We start from the raw sequence: 22046 nt of genomic DNA, 5'->3' as shown, positions 1-22046 counted from the left end.
AAATACAGAAGCAAACAATTGACTACACCACAATGTCACAGCGCTTTCCCCTTGGCACCTATGGAAGAGATGGACATTCCGCCATTAGTGTTCCGCCACATTTCCTGAAGAACATTCAGCAGTGCTCCTGTCTTTTCCAAGATGGCCACCGTCTGATTGGATATCCTTTACTTTCCAGCACAGTGCTGTGCTTTGCAACCCCAGTTATTCTCTACTACAGGTAAGACACTCGTTTTTAGAGTCTTTCTCCTCGGTTTCCTCTTGCTATGGACTTCTATCCTCCTTTGTTTCCTCATATTCTTTTCTTCCATTTTGTGACTTACCTGGCAGCTTCCTCGATTTTCGGAAATGCAGCCCCGCCTCCATCTGCTGCAGCTACAGTATTTCAGAGTAGGCATCTTGCCTGCCTATTCTTTGGATCTTTTGTGTAACAAGACACTGTATAAACAACTCATACAGGACTTGAGGTACCTACAGGAATCTACACCACAACACTTTGGTTTTTTGCCTTCATTGACTTTTCCCCCCAATTCGGCTGTACTGGGGAAGGGACCTCTTGTCTGCCTGTCTTACCAGTCAGGCATAGTGGCTTCCCTCCCTGACAGACCATATCATTTTCAAGAAAGAAAGAGCTCCAGAAAGTAGAAGGGAAACAAGTTATTGAGGAAATGATCTCCCTATTTTAGTAAAGAAGGATCAAGTGAGGAGCAAGGGGATTATTCTGACAGTTGTAACACACAAAGACAGTGCCCTATAGAAGCAATTCTACACAAAAACGATTAGAAATCAGACTAAAAACACAAGTAAATTCCTCCAAAATGACACCAAACAGGCAGTAAACTCTTTACTATGTGCTTGTTGTATAGGATGGCTATGGATTACTAACAGGAAGGGAGGGGAAAGCAGTAAGAAAGGACTCTAAAAACAGAGGACAGGGACTAGAACACAATGACAGTGCCCCCTAGAAGGAATCCAGCACAACAAAATGGATTGGAAATCACAATAAAAACACAGGTAAATCCCTCCAAAAGGACACCAAACAAGCTGCAAACTCTTTACCAGGCGCTTGCTGTACAGGATGGCTAAGGATTACTAACAGGAAGGCAGCAGAAAACAGAAAGAAAGGACTCCAAAAGCAGACGACAAGGACTAGAGCACAAAGGCATTGCCGTCTAGCACAAAACACGGATTGGAAATGCCCTTAAAACACTTGGCCCTCCAAAAGGACACCAAACAGGCTATACACTCCTAACCAGGTGCTTGCTGTGCAGGATGGCTATGGCATACAGGTAGGCAGGGGAAAGCAATAAGAAAGGACTCAAAAAACAGAGGGGCACCTGACTGCTTCATGGAATTGCTATGAAGATGGAAGGAGAGAGGACAAAGGACAGAAACAAACAAAGACAGTGCCCTTCAGAAGCAATTCCGCACAAAAAACGGTTTGGAAGTCACACTAAAAACACAGGTAAATCCCTCCCAAAGGACACCAAACAGGCTGTAAATTCCTTACCAGGTGTTTGCTATACTGGATGGCTATGGATTACTATCAGGAAGGCAGGAGAAAGCAGTAAGAAAGGACTTCAAAAACAGAGGACATGGGTGTTATGTCTGTCCTTTTAAGGAACTGATGGTGCAGGACGTCATCGCATTCCTTGAATAAAAGGGACAGTCCTTGCCACAAGCCTTTACATCAGTATCAGAGCTCAAACAGTAAGCACTGTCTTCATGTCTTTATTAGCAAAGTGGGAAGGCCGCACCAGGAGGCAGCTGGCCCCAATATAACACTGGCAACAAGAGGGCATTGCCGCATCGACGGGTAATCCAGCGGCCGCCACCCAGCCCTTCAACCCACAGCTCCCGCTATGGGGGCTGCCGCGGTTCCAGTCTGGCGCTTGGCTCCACAGCCTGTACCGCCGTGCAACGGTGAGCAGTAAGGAGCAGGGGAGGGGGGCGAAAGCATGCACTGGATACTGGCAGATTATTTAGCTTGTCCTGCTCTGCCGGTGCTCTCCCAGCACTCGCCCAAGCCGCTGGTGGTGAAATGATGAATCAACATTGTGCAGGGCCCTGAGCCACATCATATTAAGCCCACCCACTCAGAAGACCTTGAGATAAAACAAAACATATAAAGCAGACGCCTAAGTGTCTTTATGAAGCACATGGTGATACTTTGAGGCTGGTGCATCACGGCTGCCCATATCCTGGAGTACCTCATGCGCAAGGCATGTGCATTGTGAATTTTCCCACATCTTTCAGGTCAGTGATGGGTTGCAGCTCCTAACTGGCGTGCTTGTGTGCCCTTATTTGGATTGGTTGAAGGGGGGTTGCAGCTCCTACCAGGACTGCTTGTGCACCCCAGGTTGGTTCCCCTGACTATGGTAGGGGAGTCTCTGGCCTGCTGGACTGGCCCTCAGTCACACCAAAGGTCTAAGCTCCAAGGCCTCTGACTGTCTCCTCCACTGTGAATTTCTCGGTGTAGCAGCCATTTTGGACAAACAACATGGTGGATAATGTTGCAGGCGACCCCGCTGATTGCAGATTTCCATGACAACAAGGTTCCCTTGTCCCGCTGCAGGAGTTTGATGTTTCAGGAGCCCCATCGTCCCTAAGTCCAAGATGGTCTGCATGGGTGAAGCACCTCAAAATGTTCCTGGCTGCCACAGGGGAGGGCAACAACATCACCAAAAAGTCTGTTATGCTACATTCAGCTGGCCCTGCTGTGCACAACATTTTCAAGGCCCTGCACCCCACGGACAGTATGTTTGATGCTGCGAAGAGTACTTCACGCCAATGGCGCTCTTACACAATGAGAGGTTTCTCATGAGAACGGCCATGCAAAAGGAAGGGGAATCCCTCAATGTCTTCCATGGCAGGCTGCGACGCATAGCACTCACGTGCCCCTGGCCCGATGAGGAGCATGAAATACAGCAACAGCTCATCCTACGTTGCTCAGCTGTGAAAATTAGGAGACAGATTCTGCACGCAAGCCGGGTATCACCCTGGCCCGCATCCTAGAGCTAGGATGCTCATGCGAGGTGGATGATGTCAGAGCTACCAAGATGTGCGCTGCGCTAAAGTCAGTCAAGCTAGAGGACGCCTGTACTCTTGGCAGGTGTTGAGGCATCATGAAGGAGGACACATACAACAGATTCAAAATAAACACTTTTATTAACATAAATGTTAGGATGGTTAAAAGCCTAAGTTGCCCTAAGCTAAGGTGGGATTTCCCTACCTGAATGAAACTAAAGAAAGTCTGAGTCAACAAGTTCAACTTAATAGTCTGTCCGTGTCCAAAGCCTATCCTTGCCCTCACAACTAGAACAAACAAATGTGTAGGCATATCAAAGACAAAAGAAACAGTGTTTAGCGTAACGTTCTGAGCTTGTTCCAGCTCACAGCTTTCTCTCAGCTCCCCTGCCGCAAGCATTAGAAAGTTCCATTGAAAAAAGATTGTTGAAGTTTACCTTTTTCCAGTTTTGGGGTCATTTCCCAGGGGTCAGCAAGGCCGTCCGTGGACCTCCAGGGTTGGGGATGCGGCAACTCCTCCCATGTCCCAACAGAGTATGAGGCACACACAAGAGCAAAGAGTTACTGCTGTTTATTGCATAAAACAGGCATAGACAGGCTCACAGGTCATAGGCATCCGAGAGACCTCTCGATCATGGTGGGCTTGCAGGCCCTTTTTCTAGCTGTATGAAGCGGCTACGTGCGTCACCTAGGAAGACTGGCCCCAAACCTACTCTGGTTGGCTCCCCGAGTGGTAGGGTCAGTATAGACACATATAGGAAAGTTTGTTAGTGGTGGAGGAAGGGTCAGGTGGTACGCTTGGGCCATCCATAATAATTGCTACAAGAGAATTGTTACAAGGGGACGATTAGTGATTTGCTAAACTATAATGGCATCAGTGGGGGGCCCCTCATATTCTGATTGGTTCACCCACGAGCCCCCAAGCCTGGGACCATCGTTGTTCCCAGCTCACGGTGTACCTGGTGCTGGCAACAAAGTATGACTATGTGTCAGTGGTAGACAATGGACAGGTCTGACTATTAGTTGGTGTGCGCGCCTTTCCCAGTGTCCAATTTGTCACTTCATTGTTGCAGTCTGTGTCCCAGACGTGAGACCCCAGCGCTTCTCTGGTCCATGGGGCTTTGCATCGTATCAGGTAGGCCTGGTCACGTGTTGTGAGACCGTGGCTGGAGCAGAAATATGACCATTTGATTTGTATTTCGGTTCTGGGAGCATTTAGCAGTGGCAGGTGTAACCTTGACGTGGGGAGCGCAGCATGTAGATTGCAACATTGCAGCCGTGATTGTGGGCTCTTGTCGGGGCTCATTCTGCGCGATCAGCACCTGGCAGCTTTGTCTGAGCTGGTCCGGCGTGGGGACTCTGGCTTTGCGGCCTACCTTGGTCTGGTGTATGGGTGACAGTACATAGTCCATGTTATGGGGGTTGCGAGGGGCGTCAGAGACTCATATGCATTAGTCCTTATACATGGTTAAATCTTCATGGTTTTAGTGGCAAGGAAGCGTCTGCAAGCATGTACACGAGCTCTTCTGGTGTCTTGCATTTCTGCGGTGCTGTAGTTGGCCTATGTGAAAAAGCAACGATGCATGTGTGAGTGTGAGTGGTCCTCTACGTCATTGAACTGAGTATGTTCTTCGTGTGGATTGGTGTGTGTGTGTGTCCAATGTGCTTGGTGGCATGTGTGTTCGTGTCCGCTAGTTATGTCGTCATGGCAGCTCTAACGATGGCGATATTTTGTGGTTGCTGTCTAGTCGAGTTGATCGATAAGGTCGGGATCAGCTTCACCTGAGGCTCTGGCATGTGGTTTGAATGACGGGCAGCTTCCTTGGCTGTGTGGGGTGTGGCCACAGTGGGTCTTGACATCTGGGGCGGCCGTGAGCAGGTCAAATTCCTCTTGCGGTGGGTGCTTGGGTCGTGACGTCCTAGGCCATGGTCTGGATGTGAATCGGGGGAAGGGATCGTCCCATTTTCCCTCTTCAATACCCCCTCTGGTTGACTTGTCGAGCACAAAATTATCCACTCTCTTGTCTCCTCGTACTCGCCATACCTTTGTTATTCTGGCCAAGTGCCCGTACCGGTCCACATGATCTTTGAATGACCAGTATATATAAACACATCCGCCACCGGATTTGCAATAAACCCATTTCCCAATGTAGCTTTTCAGGTTCCTTGGGTTCTCAACCTTTATTGATGGTGGGTACAAGTCTGCTTCTACTATCGGCTGGCGCAGCCATTAACATTCCTTAATAATGACATGTGTTGGTCATCTTCAGCTGGCATTAGGACGTGCATTCCAATCATTTCTTCAGCAGTACGTTTGGACCTTTCCTTCCATACTTTTATCCCCATCACAAAAGCCATTCCTAAAATTATGCATCCTGCCATAACCTTAAGACCATCTGAGAGCCAAGATGGCATCCGGGACCAGATTTAAGAGAACCAGCTACCGTCTTTCTTCACTCCCTTTGCTTCTTCTTCCATTTTGGCGTGCATCTTGGCCAGCTGTGATACTGCCTCAGATAGCGTGCCGTTGTCCTAGTCGTTGGCAGGAATAAACGTGCAACACAAGCTTCCAATTTTTGCACAAACACCTCCTTCCATTGCTGTTAGGAGGTCCAGCACATATCTGTTCTGTAGGGCCACCATCCTGATCGCCCTTAGCTCTTCCTTTATCGCGTTGAATCCGTTAACTGTGGAATTTATTGTCATCATTAGCTCCCATCTTGTAATCTGTAGCCACTTCGCATTTGCATATGCCTGTACCCCTGGATTTACGATGGAGGAAAAGAACATATCCACTCGGCTAAATAGTCTGTATGCTGGTGGAATGTCACTCAGGGCACTTTCTGACTTTCCCCACAGGTAGTTCCCTGTGAGTGGTTCTCCTCGTCTTTTTACTCTTGATAGATGGGTAGTGTCGTTCCGTTGCTTTCCTCCTCCCATCTTCAGTGACCTTTTCTTCCTTTTATTTCCTTCATCCATTTTAGGGAAGCTCTCCATGTTAACGTGTTTTTGTGGTACTACCAGTGATGGTACGTTGATGTGTACCATGGTACACACTCCATTCCACAATGGTGGCAAGCTGCTGTATGCCTTTGATCCGTAGGCCCAATAGTGGTCCATCAGAACTGCTGTTCCTGCACCCCCCTCAGGAATCTTTATTGTTCTCTTGCAACCTTCATTTGCTCCGTCAACTTCTCCATCATGCTTGTAACACAGTGTTGGTGCTGTGAGTGGAAGTATTGTTATGGGTTCCTCCTCTTTATCTAACCATGTCACCAGTGCTGCACTCTTTGCCCATGTGTTGTGGCATTTGTTGTTTTCTTCTTGCACTGTCATCACCGGTTACTTTGCCAATGTCAACATTTTGCTTCCCACAACTCTGTCCACCCATCCACCTTTAGTGTACACCTTGCCATATAAAAATATCAACGGCCTTTCCCAGCATCTTGGTTCTCCAGCAGCTTCTTTTGCGTACCACTTGCATGGTAGGTAATTCAGTGTAACCTCTCCTGTCTCTCCTTTGTCGGGTCCATCTGTTATGTACTTGAGCCCTTTGGTCTGCTGCCACGATTCGTCATACATTGGTATATTTTGATGAAGTTATCTTCATAGGGGTACGTTGATCTTGATTTCCATCTTAGTGTTTCTCTTTTCCCTTGGAATCGCCTACACGTTTGGAACAATGCTAGATACAACAAGCATTCTGCAGTTGTGGCTGGCACTTCAGTTGCAACAAACGTTCTTGAGGCACTCATGGGGTATGGGATCAACGAGCACACATAGCAGTTGTCCTTAGTCGTATCCTTGCCAATTTTGGACATGTGCTTGTACCACATGTTAGAAACATGTGCAGATTCTGTAAGATATGTGTCCACCCCATGTACATCAATAGAAACACTACACTTATCCCTCTTTATGTTGGGCCCCGTACTACTTGTACCACCTGACACCGTGCTCGTTGCAGCCATGGTAGGGGAGATGTTAGTAGAGGGAGATGCCATAACATGAAAAGCATAGTAGGCCTGCCAGACAGCGGCAGTAATCAGACCAGTGGTAAAGAATATCCCTAACATTTTTATTACAGTTGCTAATACCACTGGCATGTCTCACTTACCTTTGCTGTGGTCCTGCAGCTCCTTTACTTTAGATTATGTAGGTGCTCACCTGAAAATCTCTCAAAAACTGTGTTATTATTCTTAGTATTTTTATTGAAGCCCTGCTTATCAAATAATCGGTTAATCCAAAGTGCTTTACATGAGGAACAAGCAATTACAACAAGCAATACATGACATTGAATGTCATCCCAAGGTATGCCTGTATCAAATTTGTCTAACTTGCACAGTGCTGCAATTTATTCTTCCACACCTTCACCCATCCCTTTTTTTACTTGAATAGAAATTAAATCTTTTTATTGCCACCTGGGTTTTTGGGGAATAATAAGTGTCCACTTGCATTAATGCCAGTGTATACACACCCTTATCCCCACTACTAGTTCTATTTACAGCTGAGGGTGGTATTGCTCTGAATTGTCTCTGGCCTTTTGGACCTTAGGCATGAAGAAGGCAATTAATGTTTTCTCTACAGTTGATTCTTCATGTTCTACAGCACCCAGATAATTCTTCCAATATACTTTCTATTTTCTCTAGGGGATAGCTGGTTCCACCACATTGGAAAGAAAGCATTCTGGATGGTGCAAAGTTATACCATGCATCCTTCAACAACATACAATTGATGTGTACTGCACGTTCTTTTGATATGTCTTATTTTGTATTGTATTAGTATCAGTGTTCAAACAACTATTGCAACAGTTTACTGCCTCCACATTTGATTGCTTGTCAGAGCTGACCTCATGCTTATCTCTGCTGAAAGCCAACTACATTCACTGTTCAATCCTTGAACATGCTTATGCCTGGAGGATCCTTTTTATATCTTGACTTTTCATTGTTGATCATGTCACTAGGCCATGTTGTCACAAGTATCAACGAGAGTAGGGCCGTATGTCATGTTAAATAGCATGGGCATTCACCAGGTCCATGTATTTATTGTGGCAACATTAAGAGGCTTGAATAGGCAAAATCACTGTGTCTTTAATTTCTCAACGGTTCTCTCAATTTAAAAAAAAAATGTTTTACTCGTTGGTCTCCGTCACTCTGCGACTGGTTCCTTCTCCAGGTTCTCTCATTCTCAGTCTCTCTTATCACACTGTGGGGCTTTTGCAGTTGCCACCTCCTCATTCACAAATTGAGCTACACGCAGACACTCTGCAAGCCTATAACTCAGTTTATTGATATAATGAAAACAGCCCCACATACAGTCCCTCTCACTTGGTGCGCCACTTTCCTGCAATGGTCGTACTCCCACATTCCAATTCCACCCTAAGGTCATATGTTCTAAACCCAGAACTCCTCTGACTTCAGACTTCAGATAACGATCAACCCCAATACGACCAGAATCACCCTAGATGTCGATGGGTTACCTTTTCAGATTCTTCCAGCTCAGACTCCAATGGAGATTGGTACCCAGATCAAGCCCACTATGCACAGGAACCGCACAGGACATACCATAGGCCTTTCCTTAGCCTGGGGGGGCAGAGGTCGACTTTGGCTCCCCTATGCACAGGAACAGTATCCACTGCAGGCTTACATGCAGTTTCGACAGCGCTGACGCAATTGCAGGAGATAAACCCTTCACTGTCAATGCCAGTGTTTAACCTGGCGGGGGTTAACACTGAACCCACCGGAGTAATAAATATTTGCCACAGGCCTGACTTTCATACGAATTAACCTGCCTAACTGGTTTATAGCGGAGTCAGAACGTTGTCAGTTCTTTAGGAAACTGAGATTGAAATCTTTTTTTCTCGACTATGATCTAATTGACAATGAGGATGATACAGGGTTCAAGATCCAGTCCACCTTTTGCCCCACAGATAATCAAAGACATAAATAATGACTCACCTTTGAGAAATGTATACTCGTGGAACTAAACAAATTACAAAGTAAAACAGCCACACTTGACATAATTTAAGCAACTCACAACAAGCAGCTCTAAAATCTCTTGAAACCAATAGAGATCTCATAATTAAACCAGCTGACAAGGGTGGTGGGGTTGTGAAGACCCATTACTGCACCATGGTTATGGATATACTTCAAAAGGAAGGGGATTACACCAGATTAGACCGAGGCCCTACTAACAATATAAAACAACACATTTTGGAAACTACCCAATTTGACTTAGAGCATGACTGGATCATGCCCACGGAATTTGATTTCCTCAATCACTATAAGGGTAGGATCCCCTCCTTCTATGCAATTCTCAAAATACACAAAGATGAGAACACCTTCTCTCCCCACCTGCAAGCCCCATCGTGTCAGGGTGTGGTTCAGTTTTAGAGCCAGTTTGTACGTTTATTGATTATTTCTTAAAGCCCATCAGTGCTAATACGGAATCCTTCCTGCAATATTTGATGCAAAATATTCAGTGCTATGAAGGAAAATCTTTTGATCCCAGCAGCGATTTGATTGTAACCATGGACATAAAAGCACTGTATACAAGCATCTCCTAGGAGCATGCGATTGAATCTGCTCAGGATTTATTTACCATACCTAACACCTCCCTTTAGGTGCCAGCTGAATTCATCTTGGACCTACTAGAAATAGTTCTGACTAAAAACTACTTTAAGTTTAATGGCTTATTCAATATGCAAAAATGTGGCACTGCAATGTGGGCCGCTTTTGTGCTTAGCCTTGCCATACTATATATGGCTTGGTTCGAAGAGAAATATGTCTAGAACAACATCAATCCATTCCAACATCACATCAGAAAATAGCATCAAACTATAGATGATGTAATCTTCATATGCAATGGTAGCACACAGTCACCTTTGGATTTCCATACATGAATTAATCAGTGCAATAACAGTATTGAGTTCACCCTTACTCAAGACCCACAAGAGACTAATATTTTAGACCTTACCATTTTTCATCGACAAGGTCAATTGGTGTGCAGTCTTTATAAAAAAAACTATGGACCGGAACACACTACTGCACTATAGCAGTTTCCATCCAAGAGCACTTAAAGATAATCTGCCCTACGGTCAGTATCTTCACTTGAGACGTAACTGTACCGATCTGGAAGATTGTTATATACATGCAGGCAAATTAAACCAGCCCCTTAAAGCGAGGAGTTACCCCTCAAAGATTATTTTGAGAAGTTCACGGAAAAGGGCCAGGTTTATGCCATGAGAAGCATTATTGCAACCTCATGGGCAACACAGTATGGAAAAACAGATGCCATGCATGACCACATTCTGCCCCAATACTACACAGTTTTGGGGATGGATCAAGAAATTCTAGCCTTTAGCCTGCCTGGCTCTTCCCAACAAACCACTTCTCAGAATGGCACTAAACCTGAAGGAGTACCTCACCCATTCTCAGTTCCAAAGCATACCCCACAAGAGAACACTTTGGAACTTAAGCAAAATTGGGGGCCACTCCCCTTGTTGCTCGTGCACAGCATGTAGATTCAACCTAAAGTGCAAAACATTTGAAATCCAGGGAAAAACATGGAAATTGAAACTCTTTTCCAACTGTAAAACATGTAATGTAATATACTGCGTACAATGTCCCTGTTGTAAGCGCTATATTGGCCAAACTAGCCGGCCCATCCACAAAAACAATTGAGCATCAATCATGCCTTAGGTGCAATAAATTGGGAGCTCCTAAGGAAGCCCACTTTGATGAATACAAACAAACACCGGATGATGTGGTGGACTCTTTGGCCCACAAGGAACTGTGGTGGATCTATAAAATTAGATCACACATTACCGGTCTCAATGAAGACATTCTAATCCACATCTGATATGGATAAGTGTGTCTTCACACAATGGACCCAGAACCTTTGGTGGACACAAGCTCTTGTGAGCTCTACAAAGGGCCATAGATACCACACCTACCAAATTCTGTGCATCTCCTACAAGTGGGCCTCAAGGTGCCTCAAGGGCAAAACACGGGCAACAAGTATGCAATCCATATGCAAGAATGACACAGCAAGGACAAGTGACTTCAATACAGGCACAGAGTAATACAACCCCCCCCCATGATTTTGATCTTTATACAACTCAGTTTATTAGAAAGATGGTGGGTGCCAATTAGGCTGTTATACTTGTTGGTTCAATATGCATTCCAGAGTGCAGCAACGCTACAGATTAATGGACAACCCTAAATTGAAAGTGTCCTATTCTACAATACCTTGTCAGATACCTAATAATGTAATAGATCAGCAAAGTATATACACAGCAGTAGCATCAGATCATAATTACATAATTACACACTCAGTTTGCAGTATTGGTTGAAATATGGCTAAATACTGGTGCTGCCGCAGAGGCATTTGAATATTGGCAGCCGGGATCACAATCCATCACTCTGTGAGGATTACGTCTGCACTGCACCTTGAGACCAACACGTTCTGCAAAAGTGTTGGTCTAGTTTCCAAGCGCATTTCACACTATGGGTGAAACAATGTAGAAGGTTCCATGATAACCTTGAAAGCACTAGGGAGACAAGACTAGACTGAACGAGTGGTTCTCACAGCTACACAAAGCAGACGTGAATCATGAATTAAATAAACGCTCCTAATGCCACGAACATGAATACACGGTACCTGACAGGTAATTACTTTCTATAAATTCATAAGAAGTTGCTTAGGCAACAGATTATGATGAGCAACTCTAGCCCCATCCTTTTTATGTACCCTTTTTACTAGCAGTAATTGACAAACAGTGGACTCATACGGCCGCTCGTGCCTGCCACTTCTACTATTGAGGGGAAGCACATATAACAACTCTGGGTAAGTAACACCAGTAGTACTAAAGGAAACAGTTCATATTATCCTCTGTGGATTATAAGAGTACACTGCTACCATTTTTTTACACAGACCATCATTTCTTCTCTCAGGTGCTGTTCCCCCCAAGAAAGAACAGGTTTACCCATATCAGTATTGAGGAAAATGAACCTTCAAGCATGAAGACCCATGCAACTCACCTCCACACTTAGGAGTAGGGAGTCCCTCCAGACTTTGGTAAGAAACACCTCCATGTGTTCTTTATCACAGTAACTAGATTTTTCATCAATTCCTATTAATAGCATTCTCCCACATTACAGGTCCTTCGAGAAATTGGAGGGACACAGGACTTCCCCCTTATAACATTGATAAGCTAGTGAAGCTACCTACTGACTATTAGACATTGGGCATGGACACTACTTGACATACTGTAGAGGAGGTCCCAGACATGGCCTGTACCCCTGCCCCCCATTTCGAGGTACCAGGAAAGTACTTGCCAAGGTATGTGACATATGAGGAGCAAATGAACCAACAGAGAGCCGCGCTGGGACTCTGCCCAGTGTACATCAGAAGATCCGTACCTGTTGAAACTCCCATAATCAGACAACCCTGGGCAGCACGGTACCCCATCAGACAACCATACCAGCAGCTGAGACGAAATGAGGAGTACCTAGAGACGGTCCACGAAGAGACCCAAAGAGCCTTAATGGAGGGCCAGTGGAAATTACACAAGGGCCTGAACAGGCACGTGAGTGAACGACAATGGCTATCAAGGATAGCATGCCCGTGCGAGCAGCTATGAAAAGGAGAAGTAATGGACACAGAAAAGAGACAATGTTGAAATGTAAGGAAACGTGGCTATGAGGCAAGATAGAAGTAGCCAACTATTTAATGCATGTAAACAGGCCTGGAACACAAGAAGCTAAGAAAACAATACTGCTTGCAATGCTTAGTAGAAGAATAGAGCAGCAAGCGCCAACCATATATCTACCTCAATAAGGCACATTATACAAGTGTGACTCCATTTTGTTAAGCAGAAGTATGCCCAGGCGGCCAGAGGCCTACTAGGCCAGGTTTCATATTCCAGCTGAAGCCAGGGAAAAGAGCGGAATCGAAACTCAACAAAGAGCAGCCCATGCCTGGGAAGTCGAGGTCAACCCAAGGAAAGGGGGAGAGTTTCAACGTTGGACAATCGAAACCCCAGAGCATACCAGCCTGCCCCGTGAAGGTCAAGATAAGAAGGGCCCAAGCAGGTGGCGAGGCTAAAGAAGAAACAAATACATGAAAAGCTTGAAACTGAAGCAGATTCACGGTGAACAGACATGTGACCAGTCAGGCGCGAATAATTACCAATGTTTGATGTCACCCAGATCCAAGGGTGCCATAACTTCTCTAGATAAGAGGCTACAGTTTCGAGGGCATGCCCAGCCAACTAATTGACACATAGCTCAAAAGGCCTGAGTGATGGAAGGGAGGCAGAGTGAATCTTGGGACACTAGGCACCTGGGTGCCCAGGCTGCATGCTGCTAATTAAAGTGGAGATTTATGCTTAGGGGTGTAACCTGCCCAATCACAATGGACCATGTAATCTAAGGTCCTATAAATAGTAGAACCAATGGGACGCCGTAGTTGTAGTGACGTCTATCATGCATGATGTAGAGGGCTGGGCGTAGACGCCCACCCGATAAGAGTTATTCAATCCGCATGCTCTGTTACCATATACAGATATAGCACCTATACTTAAGTTACCTCTCCTAAACATTTATATTGCATGACGAGTTTGTAGAGTCAGACGTCAGTGATGACGAGTTTTGCCTATAACTATTGCTGTTTGACTGAAGTTCGAGGAAGTTGGAGCGAGACAGGTGATCGCACGATGCTGATTCCCAACTGTTTCCCTGTTTGATGTACAGGTCATTAAACAGACTTCCCTTTGCCAAATTACTGAGTCCTCATTATTGAGTCGTGTTGGAGTAAGTGAATCCTGCACCCCCATCCCTCACATGGTGCAGCTATCTTGTCTTAAAGGTACTCGAGGGTGAGCACTGACCTATGGGCCCGTCAGTGAATATCCCGCCCACTTGTACAAAACGCCTTAAGGTTTGTGAATCTATAGGAGCACTTTGTACAACACATGCCACTTTGACAAAGTTCTCTACTGTATGTAAAACATACATTATGTGTCACGTACAGGGTTCACTGGTAAACCTTTGACCTGATGAAACAAACATGAACATCAAGCTTACTGAAAAATCTCCACACCTAATCCGACAGTGGTAGGGCATACCTGTTGTGATTGACTTTCCTTCTTGGTCCCTGCATCCAGGTTGCATGAGGTGTAAATACAATGTATGAGGTTAGGAATGGAATGCTAGGAGAATGATTGGAATGTTGTGTGTAAATGTGATTCCAGCCAGAGGCAGTTGGAAGATGTAGCCTGGGTGGTGGGAGCCAGTGGGTTCCCCACTGTACTTCCTTATCTCCTAAATGTACCTGAGCTGACCTGATTATCTATGTTACCTGAATGAAGTAACCAGAAGTATACTTGCGGCTTCATGAGTATCCTTATGAGTAACCCTGAGAAATGAACATAACAATTGGTGACGAGGATTGGCCTTTGTGAGGACCTTGAAGAACCCTGGAGGACACAAGTACCTGTGTGTATGAGAGCTAGGGAGAGGAAAGAAGGAGACTGCTGCGGGTTGGTGCAGAGCAGGAAGCAGAGAGACCAAAGTAAAGGAGAGGGATCCCACTGCCCCCCATGTCGTATCCCACCGCCCAGGGGAGAGTAAAAGAGACTGTCTTGGCAGGCACCCAGGGAATATAGAGAGACTGTCCTGGTATGAGGCTGCGCAGGTACCAGACTTTATAGTTACCAGAGACTTTAAAGGTGACAGAGACTGTCCAAGGACTGCCTTGCCAGAAAGTTGGCAGCCTGTCCCCTGAGTGTCACCTTGTGAGGATGAAGAGCCAGTTTACCCCTGAGCGCGGTGAACTCACTATGCCCTGTGCAATCAGAGATGGAGTGGGTGTAACGCTCACCTGATTCCCGCAGAGGTGCCGGTCTTGACTGGGTGAATGCCGTATCTTCAAAGGTGATGTGTAACACACGGTTGGCTCTTTGGGCTGGACCTCTGTGCACTGTATGTCTGACTCGAAGAGTAAGATGTCTGCAGATAGAAAATATGGGATTAATGAACTGGGGTTTTTGGTTGCCTCTCTCCTCTTCCCTTTCTCTTCTCCTGTAGAACTCCAAAGGTTAACACCCTCACCTTAGGCAAGTGAACGCCGAGCTCTCCATCTGCCTCGGGGCAGGGTGCCATAACCAGTTTCTTCACTGGATAAGGGTGCAGGCCTCTTGACCTCAGAGGACTGCTGTCCGTCATTAACTGCACGAACAGTAAGTTCTGGGCACTTCAAATGTCTTAAAAGTCTTTTGTAATGATATCTCTTGTTTTGCAGGGTTCCGGCGATGGCGGATGGCGGGCTGATGAGAGTTGAGGATCGAACCCGCGTGAGGAATAGAAGCGCCTGGAAGCACGTAAGTAAGCGCTTGTAGCCTGATTCACGATGCGCACTAACTGTCCCTTTTATCTTGCAGGTACAAGTTCGGAGCTTTAGAGAAGCTGAAGGGTGCTGGAATACCCACTGGATTCGGCGTGGGAAGGAGTAATGGCACGTGAGTAATAAAGTTGCCCAATGTCTTTAAACGCACCTTCTTTTGTCTTTCAGATGCGGGATGCAGCGCCGAAGGCCTCCGGAGCGTGCGAAGAGCTGGTAAGCTTTTGTCTTTCAGATGCCGGAATGCAGTGCGAAGACCTCCGGAGCATGCGAGGAGTAGGTAAGCCTTTGTCTTTCAGATGCCGGAATGCAGCGCGAGGCGTTGGTGACAGCCGATGGACCAGGTAAGAGAAGCGCTGCCACTGAAGACCGTAGTGCTAACCTGTTCTTTCTTTGTCTTTACAGGTGCTGCTGAAGACTGGATTCCAGGATGGTAAGCCTTTGTTCCCTTAGGCCCAGGATCAGAAGCAGAAGACACGATGAGCGTTCTGCTGCAGAGAATGCAGAATAACGCAAAGCAAGATTCATCCATCGGGTTTGGTTTAAATAGCCTCCTGTAGTGCTTAGGTGTCTCCTTCCACAGCCACGCCTAGGTAAGAAAAGAGTTCCTGCTTTCCAGAAGAGTTCCAGTGTTCTGAACCTAGGGAGTGGCTCCTGCCCCACCCAACAGGAAAAGTAGTCCCAAATAGAAGAGGATCAGGGGTTCAACTGGCAGGTAAGTAAGCAGCATGGTCTGCTGCAGGTAAGTCCACCCAAGCATTATGAGCCCGGCGCTTCCAGCGCTGGGACTGGGCATCTTTATGAGCCTGGTGCCACTGGCGACAGGACAGGGTCCAAAAGGTCCCAATTGGGACTGGCTGGCACTCAGAACCGGGGTTATGGGTCTGCTTCCAAGGGAGTCGGGCAAGTCCTGATCTTTTGGAAGCAGAGATCATGACAGCGGGCTTTCAAGGAGAGGCCCCTAGGGTGTGTTCTCGCCCTGTTGATTGTTAAAGGGAGCACTGGAGCGAGAGGTGCTGGTACTGTAGAAGTGTCCAAAGTTTCTTCAGGATGGGAACAGCCATATTTGTGATACAGTAAAGCAAAGTAAATGTTGAGATGTCTTTATCAGGAAATGTTTTATGATGTTAGAAAAGACATTCCTGTGAAGGTGCTGGAGAACGGTTGCTCTGTGCAGCCTGTAGCACCCCTGAGGGGATCATGGAGTGAGAGATCTGGGCTGAGGGGAATGTGGTGTCACGTGCTAGGGAATAGCCGGTCACGTGACACTCATACGACACGGATGAGAATAAAAAATAAACAAACCCCGGAACTGACGTAATAACGGCAGTCCGGATGTGTGAATGAGAACGAACGGTCATGCGTTTTCTTTTCCTGCACTGCGACGCGCTGCTGACTGAAATTCCATTGAACAATCATCCAAGTGCTGATAAGTTTAAAACATCATACTGGTGACGAGGAGAAAGATATGAACCCAAGGCATTGAAAGAAGAAAAAAAAAGGTGGAGACTGCAGTATCTACGCAGCGACGAAGTGTGAGGGGCCTTATCACTGACATTATAATTGCGTGTATGAGAAGAACTGCACTTTTCATGCCCCCAACGTTCCGTTAATGAAATAAATATTCAACGGCTGAAACGTGTACATATACAGGACTTTATAATAGTGCCCCAACAGTGTTATTTATACAGCCTGAGGAAAACAGTGCTTTATTCTCAACATATTAAGACTGTAAAAGCAGATGGAGTAAAGAGAAGCCATTTTCTTTTAAAGTTCATTAAAACAAGAAGAAAAAAAAAAAGAAAAGGGCAGACATCAGAAATCAATAAGAACGTCAGTTAGCACTGAATAAAGATACTGCAGTCACACTTTCAATGAACTTTTAAAAGAACATGTAATGCCAATCCTGCATGTTAATACATAAAAGTAAGCCAGTCAGAGGTGCGCACTGTTTTCATTACTGGGTTTGGTCAATTTTTAAGTGTTTTATTTGAAGTTCAGACAATATTTGTAAAATATTATAGTGACAGTCATGTCCAGCACTGAAACAAGCCCTGCGAGGACCAACACAAGCTTATCAACAAGAAGGAATGGTACCTCAGACCACCCAGACCCAGCACTGACCACTCTCATGCCACCGTTTGATACATTCACCACAGGTGCAGCTATTCGATGGGAAATCTGGTTACAACAATTTGAAATGCATTTAGATGCAAGAGAAATCACTTTACCAAAAAAAAAAAACGCACATTTCTTCTACTCAACATTAGTGCAGCAGCACTACGTTTGTTTAATGCAATCCCGGACCGTGGAGATGAAAACAACTATAAGGTTGCAAAGAATGCTCTCACTATTATGTTTAAGCCAGAACTTAATCCAGATTATGAACGTTTTCATTTCTTTATGGCGAGACAACGTGAGAAAGAGACAGTTGACAAGTTCCATGCACGCTTACGTGAAATGGCTGTTGGTTGTGAATTTCCAAATGAAGAATTTGCTATCCGTCTTCAGATAATAAATGGAATTTCATCTGAAAAACTGAGGAGAACTATCCTATCTGAAAGAAACATAAGTTTGGTCCGAATCTTAGAAATGGCCCGCTTGCGTGAACAAACAGAAGACCAAGTGGCAGTCATGGAAGCAGCAATACAGAAACTCCCACTTGACAACCCAAAACCAACAGAAGATGTTGCTACTATATCGAAAAACCAAAGTAACCGAGAACAGAGTGAGTGGAAAAAGAGAAATTCCAAAACACATACGTTCCAAGGGAAAAACAGGGCATGCAAATGGTGTGGAGGCCCATGGCACAAGGGAGAAACCTGCCCAGCCTGGGGAACGACAGGCCGAAAATGCAATTGACTCAATCACTACGCAGCTGTGTGTTTAAATCCACCAAACAAAGATGATCGAGAACAAACACTGTGGCAAAGTCAAGAACGCCAGAAGAAGTTCGGGCCCAGAGAGACAACTCGCCAACCAAGAAGAAAAGGGAGAGCGAGAGCAATAGTGCGCTCAAAGTGGTCACCAAGCACCAGCGAAAGTGATGAGAGTGAAGACAGTGCATCACCTGATAGAGATGAACATGACAGATGGAGAAAATCCAAAAAACGAGTACATCACGTGCACCTCATCTCAGCCATAGAACCACAACGGACTAGACAACAGAAAAGGCCATCATGCGCTGTCATCTCTGATGGAGAACAACTGTGGGTAGTCATAGATACAGTTGCAACCGTCAATGTAATGCCTGTATCAGCATTCAACAAGTTGGACCCGAAACCTAGACTCCAAGATAAGAAGGTCAAGTTATATGCATATGGCTGCATGAAGCCTTTACCAGTTCAAGGATCTTTCAAATCTGACTTTCCCCATAATAAAGCCATATGCCGAGCACGAGTTTACGTTGTGGATGCTGGCTGTGAAACATTGTTAAGCTGTAAAACTGCAGATAAGCTGAAATTAATCCATTTTGCTTTCAACATTCAGTGCAGAGAAATTGATGAACTGTTAAAACGACACCACAGAGTGTTCCAAGGTATAGGATGTTTAAAAGGCAAGACAGTTAAACTCCACATTGACCCGACCATCGAACCAGAGCAGTGCGTCATCGCAGAGTGCCATTTCATATGAGAGAAGCTGTAAAAGAAGAATTGGATAAACTAGAAGCAAAAGGCATCATAGAGAAAACATCCGGACCAACCCCATGGGTATCCCCCATGGTGGGTACAAGAAAACCAAAACAACCAAGCGCAGTACAAATCTGCATTGATATGCGACTTCCTAACACAGCCATTGAAAGGGAACGCCACATTACGCCGACCATAGATGAACTTATTGTTGATCTAACGGGAGCAACCATTTTCAGTAAACTTGATCTCAGATCTGGATACCACCAGCTTAAACTAGCTAAGGACTCGAGGTACATCACTACATTCTTCTCCGACCTCGGATTGCGGCGCCAAAAAAGGCTAAATTTTGGAATATCATCAGCGACAGAGGTATTTCAACATAAAATTAGAAACGTTCTCACTGGTCTGGATGGGACGATGAATATTAGTGATGACATCATTGTGTATGCGTCCAATGAAGGTGAACACCTTAAACGCCTGGCAGCAGTTCTAAGCAGATTGGAAGAATCTGGATTAACTTTGAATGCTGAAAAATGTGAATTTGGAAAAGAAGAGTTAAGCTTTTTTGAATATATTTTTAATGCAAAAGGGGTATCACCAGATCCCGCCAAAGTCAATGATATAAAAACCACCAAGCCACCCACCTCAGTTACCGAAGTAAGAAGTTTTATGGGAATGGCGACGTACTGCGCAAGATTTATTCCAGATTTAGCCACCATAGCAAGTGCTCTTCATGATCTAACAAAGAAGGATCAAAAATGGGAATGGTTGCATACTCACCAACAAGCATTTCAGCAAATCAAAGATACACTGTCTGCATCCACAACAATGGCTTTCTTTGACATTAAGAGACATACTGAACTTATAGTTGATGCCAGCCCAGTTGGCCTAGGAGCCGTGCTTACCCAGACTGACAATGATGGAAACGTTTATCCAATTGCTTTTGGCAGTCGCGCTCTGACAAAAACGGATAAGAATTACGCCCACATAGAGAAAAAAGCCTTAGCAATATTATGGCGATGCAGGCACTTCAAAGTCTACCTTCTAGGCAAACAGGCAAAAGTGTTTTCAGATCACAAACCACTCATACCAAACTTTAAAGGTTCGTCACCTCATCCACCAGCACGCATTGAAAAATGGATGCTTCAACTCCAGCCATACAACAAAGACCAGGAAAGGATAATCCAGCTGATTATTTATCACGCCACCCACGACCTGCTACAGAAGAAGAAGAACACCATGCAAAAGAGATGGAAGAGCATGTATGCCATGTGATAGCTTTTGCCCGGCCACGAGCATTGACATTGCAAGAGATCGCTGATGAAACTGAAAGAGGCGCCATTCTAAATCATACCATAACAGCCATCCAGTCAGGAAATTGGAAAAACTTCCTTGCATCTGTGGCTCAGCGCACGGCAGCGGCACAAGTCAAACTTCAATCTCTTTTTGGAATCCGTCATGAACTTTGGTGTTTGAGGTCTCTGGAGGTGTTGTGATTGACTTAAATGTACCTGAGGTGACCTGATTATCTATGTTACCTGAATAAAGTAATCTGAAGTATACCTGCTGCTTCATGAGTATCCTTATGAGGAACCCTGAGACATGAACATAACAATACCCCATATGGATATGCCCCAAGAGACGTTGAGTGACCCTTGCCTAAGGTGTTTCATGTATTAGACCAATTGCAAAATGAATATATTCAGAATATATTCAGAAACATGCACATAATGGCACATAGAAATAGTAAATAAGCCTTTATTCATGACATACATGTCCCATTTGTAAAAAATACTGTTTGATGTCCGACATACAAGACTTTTGGGAAACCAGCAGTTAATGTAACCAGCAGCGAATGTACACTAGGATTACTGAGAGTTTGCCGCTGCCAAAAGTGTAGCAGAGTGCTCTTTTGTTTTTTTGTTTCTTTCATACATTATTTTTTGATTTACAAGTCACATGCTCTATTCTTCTTTTTAGCATCTTTTTATCACACTTCGCCTCTATATTCTCACATTAGGTTGTAAATATGTTTGAGTCTAATTTTAGGCAACCTGAAATGCAATATGTACACATATGTGTATAGTAAACCATTTTTGGTATATATTTGGTTTGTGTCTCAGTGTTTAATCATTGACTGGGCTGAAAAGAAGTTAAGGAATTTTGATCCAGCTAACGTTTTTTTCCAATATACGAACCAACAAAGGGCCAGAGTAGTAACAATATAGCACTCTATACGAGACATTGAAAAATAATATGTAAATTAATACATTGCATATTCCATCGTTGGCACAGCCTTGTTGTTCACTTTTTTATTTTTTTATTTATTGTACACAGGTTTTTTGCAAACCTTATACAGCATAAACACCATGCATATAGCGTATAAGTCATAAAACGAACACGAAAACCGAAAGAAAAAACACATCACATCTCCAAATATATATAAATTAAACAAATGAAACACTAAAATATTTTCCATGTGCACATTTCCATACGACTCCATTTCATTTAACTCCCAATCAAGGTAAAACCGTTCTTTTAATAATGTTCACTTTATTTAAAAATTGTAGGGCACTGATTAAAAGAGGAGTGGGCCTGCCTTGCAAAATATATCGCCAAACACGTTCATCATTTCAAGATTATGCACGAATCTAATAAAACATTCCTATCTAAATTCCTGCAACACTGAACTAGAAATCATGAAATGTCATTAATGTTTCAGTAGGTTCCGCACAAAAGCAGCATGTTGCTTTTTCCCTTTGACCTCGCGGAAATAAAATAGTGTGAATCAAATTGCGTCAGACTCTGACAAAACTTTCTCTGAAACCACTGTCAGGGCATTGATCTAGATAATGCATAAGTGATCCCCTTTTTTTTAGTTTCCACACTTCTTTCTTTATGTAAATTAAACTTGCCTCTTTCATCACAGGTCAAGATCCAATCTTGATGCATGACTTTCTTTTTAACCTGATTGTTGAATTACTCCTC

General features: G+C 44.6%; 1 protein-coding gene across 1 annotated transcript in view; it reads left to right on the top strand.

Annotated features, from left to right (window-relative positions):
* The window catches only part of LOC138513015 (membrane-spanning 4-domains subfamily A member 5-like), a 281174-nt gene that overhangs the window by 203155 nt on the left and 55973 nt on the right, over positions 1-22046 (top strand). The gene's annotated exons all lie outside the window — the stretch shown is intronic.

This window comes from Ambystoma mexicanum, chromosome 12, assembly GCF_040938575.1.
Source record: "Ambystoma mexicanum isolate Mex_15411 chromosome 12, UKY_AmexF1_1, whole genome shotgun sequence".
NCBI classification, from domain to species: Eukaryota; Metazoa; Chordata; class Amphibia; order Caudata; family Ambystomatidae; genus Ambystoma; species Ambystoma mexicanum.
Note: the sequence above shows the minus strand (reverse complement) of the source record. Positions and strands in the feature narration are given on the sequence as shown.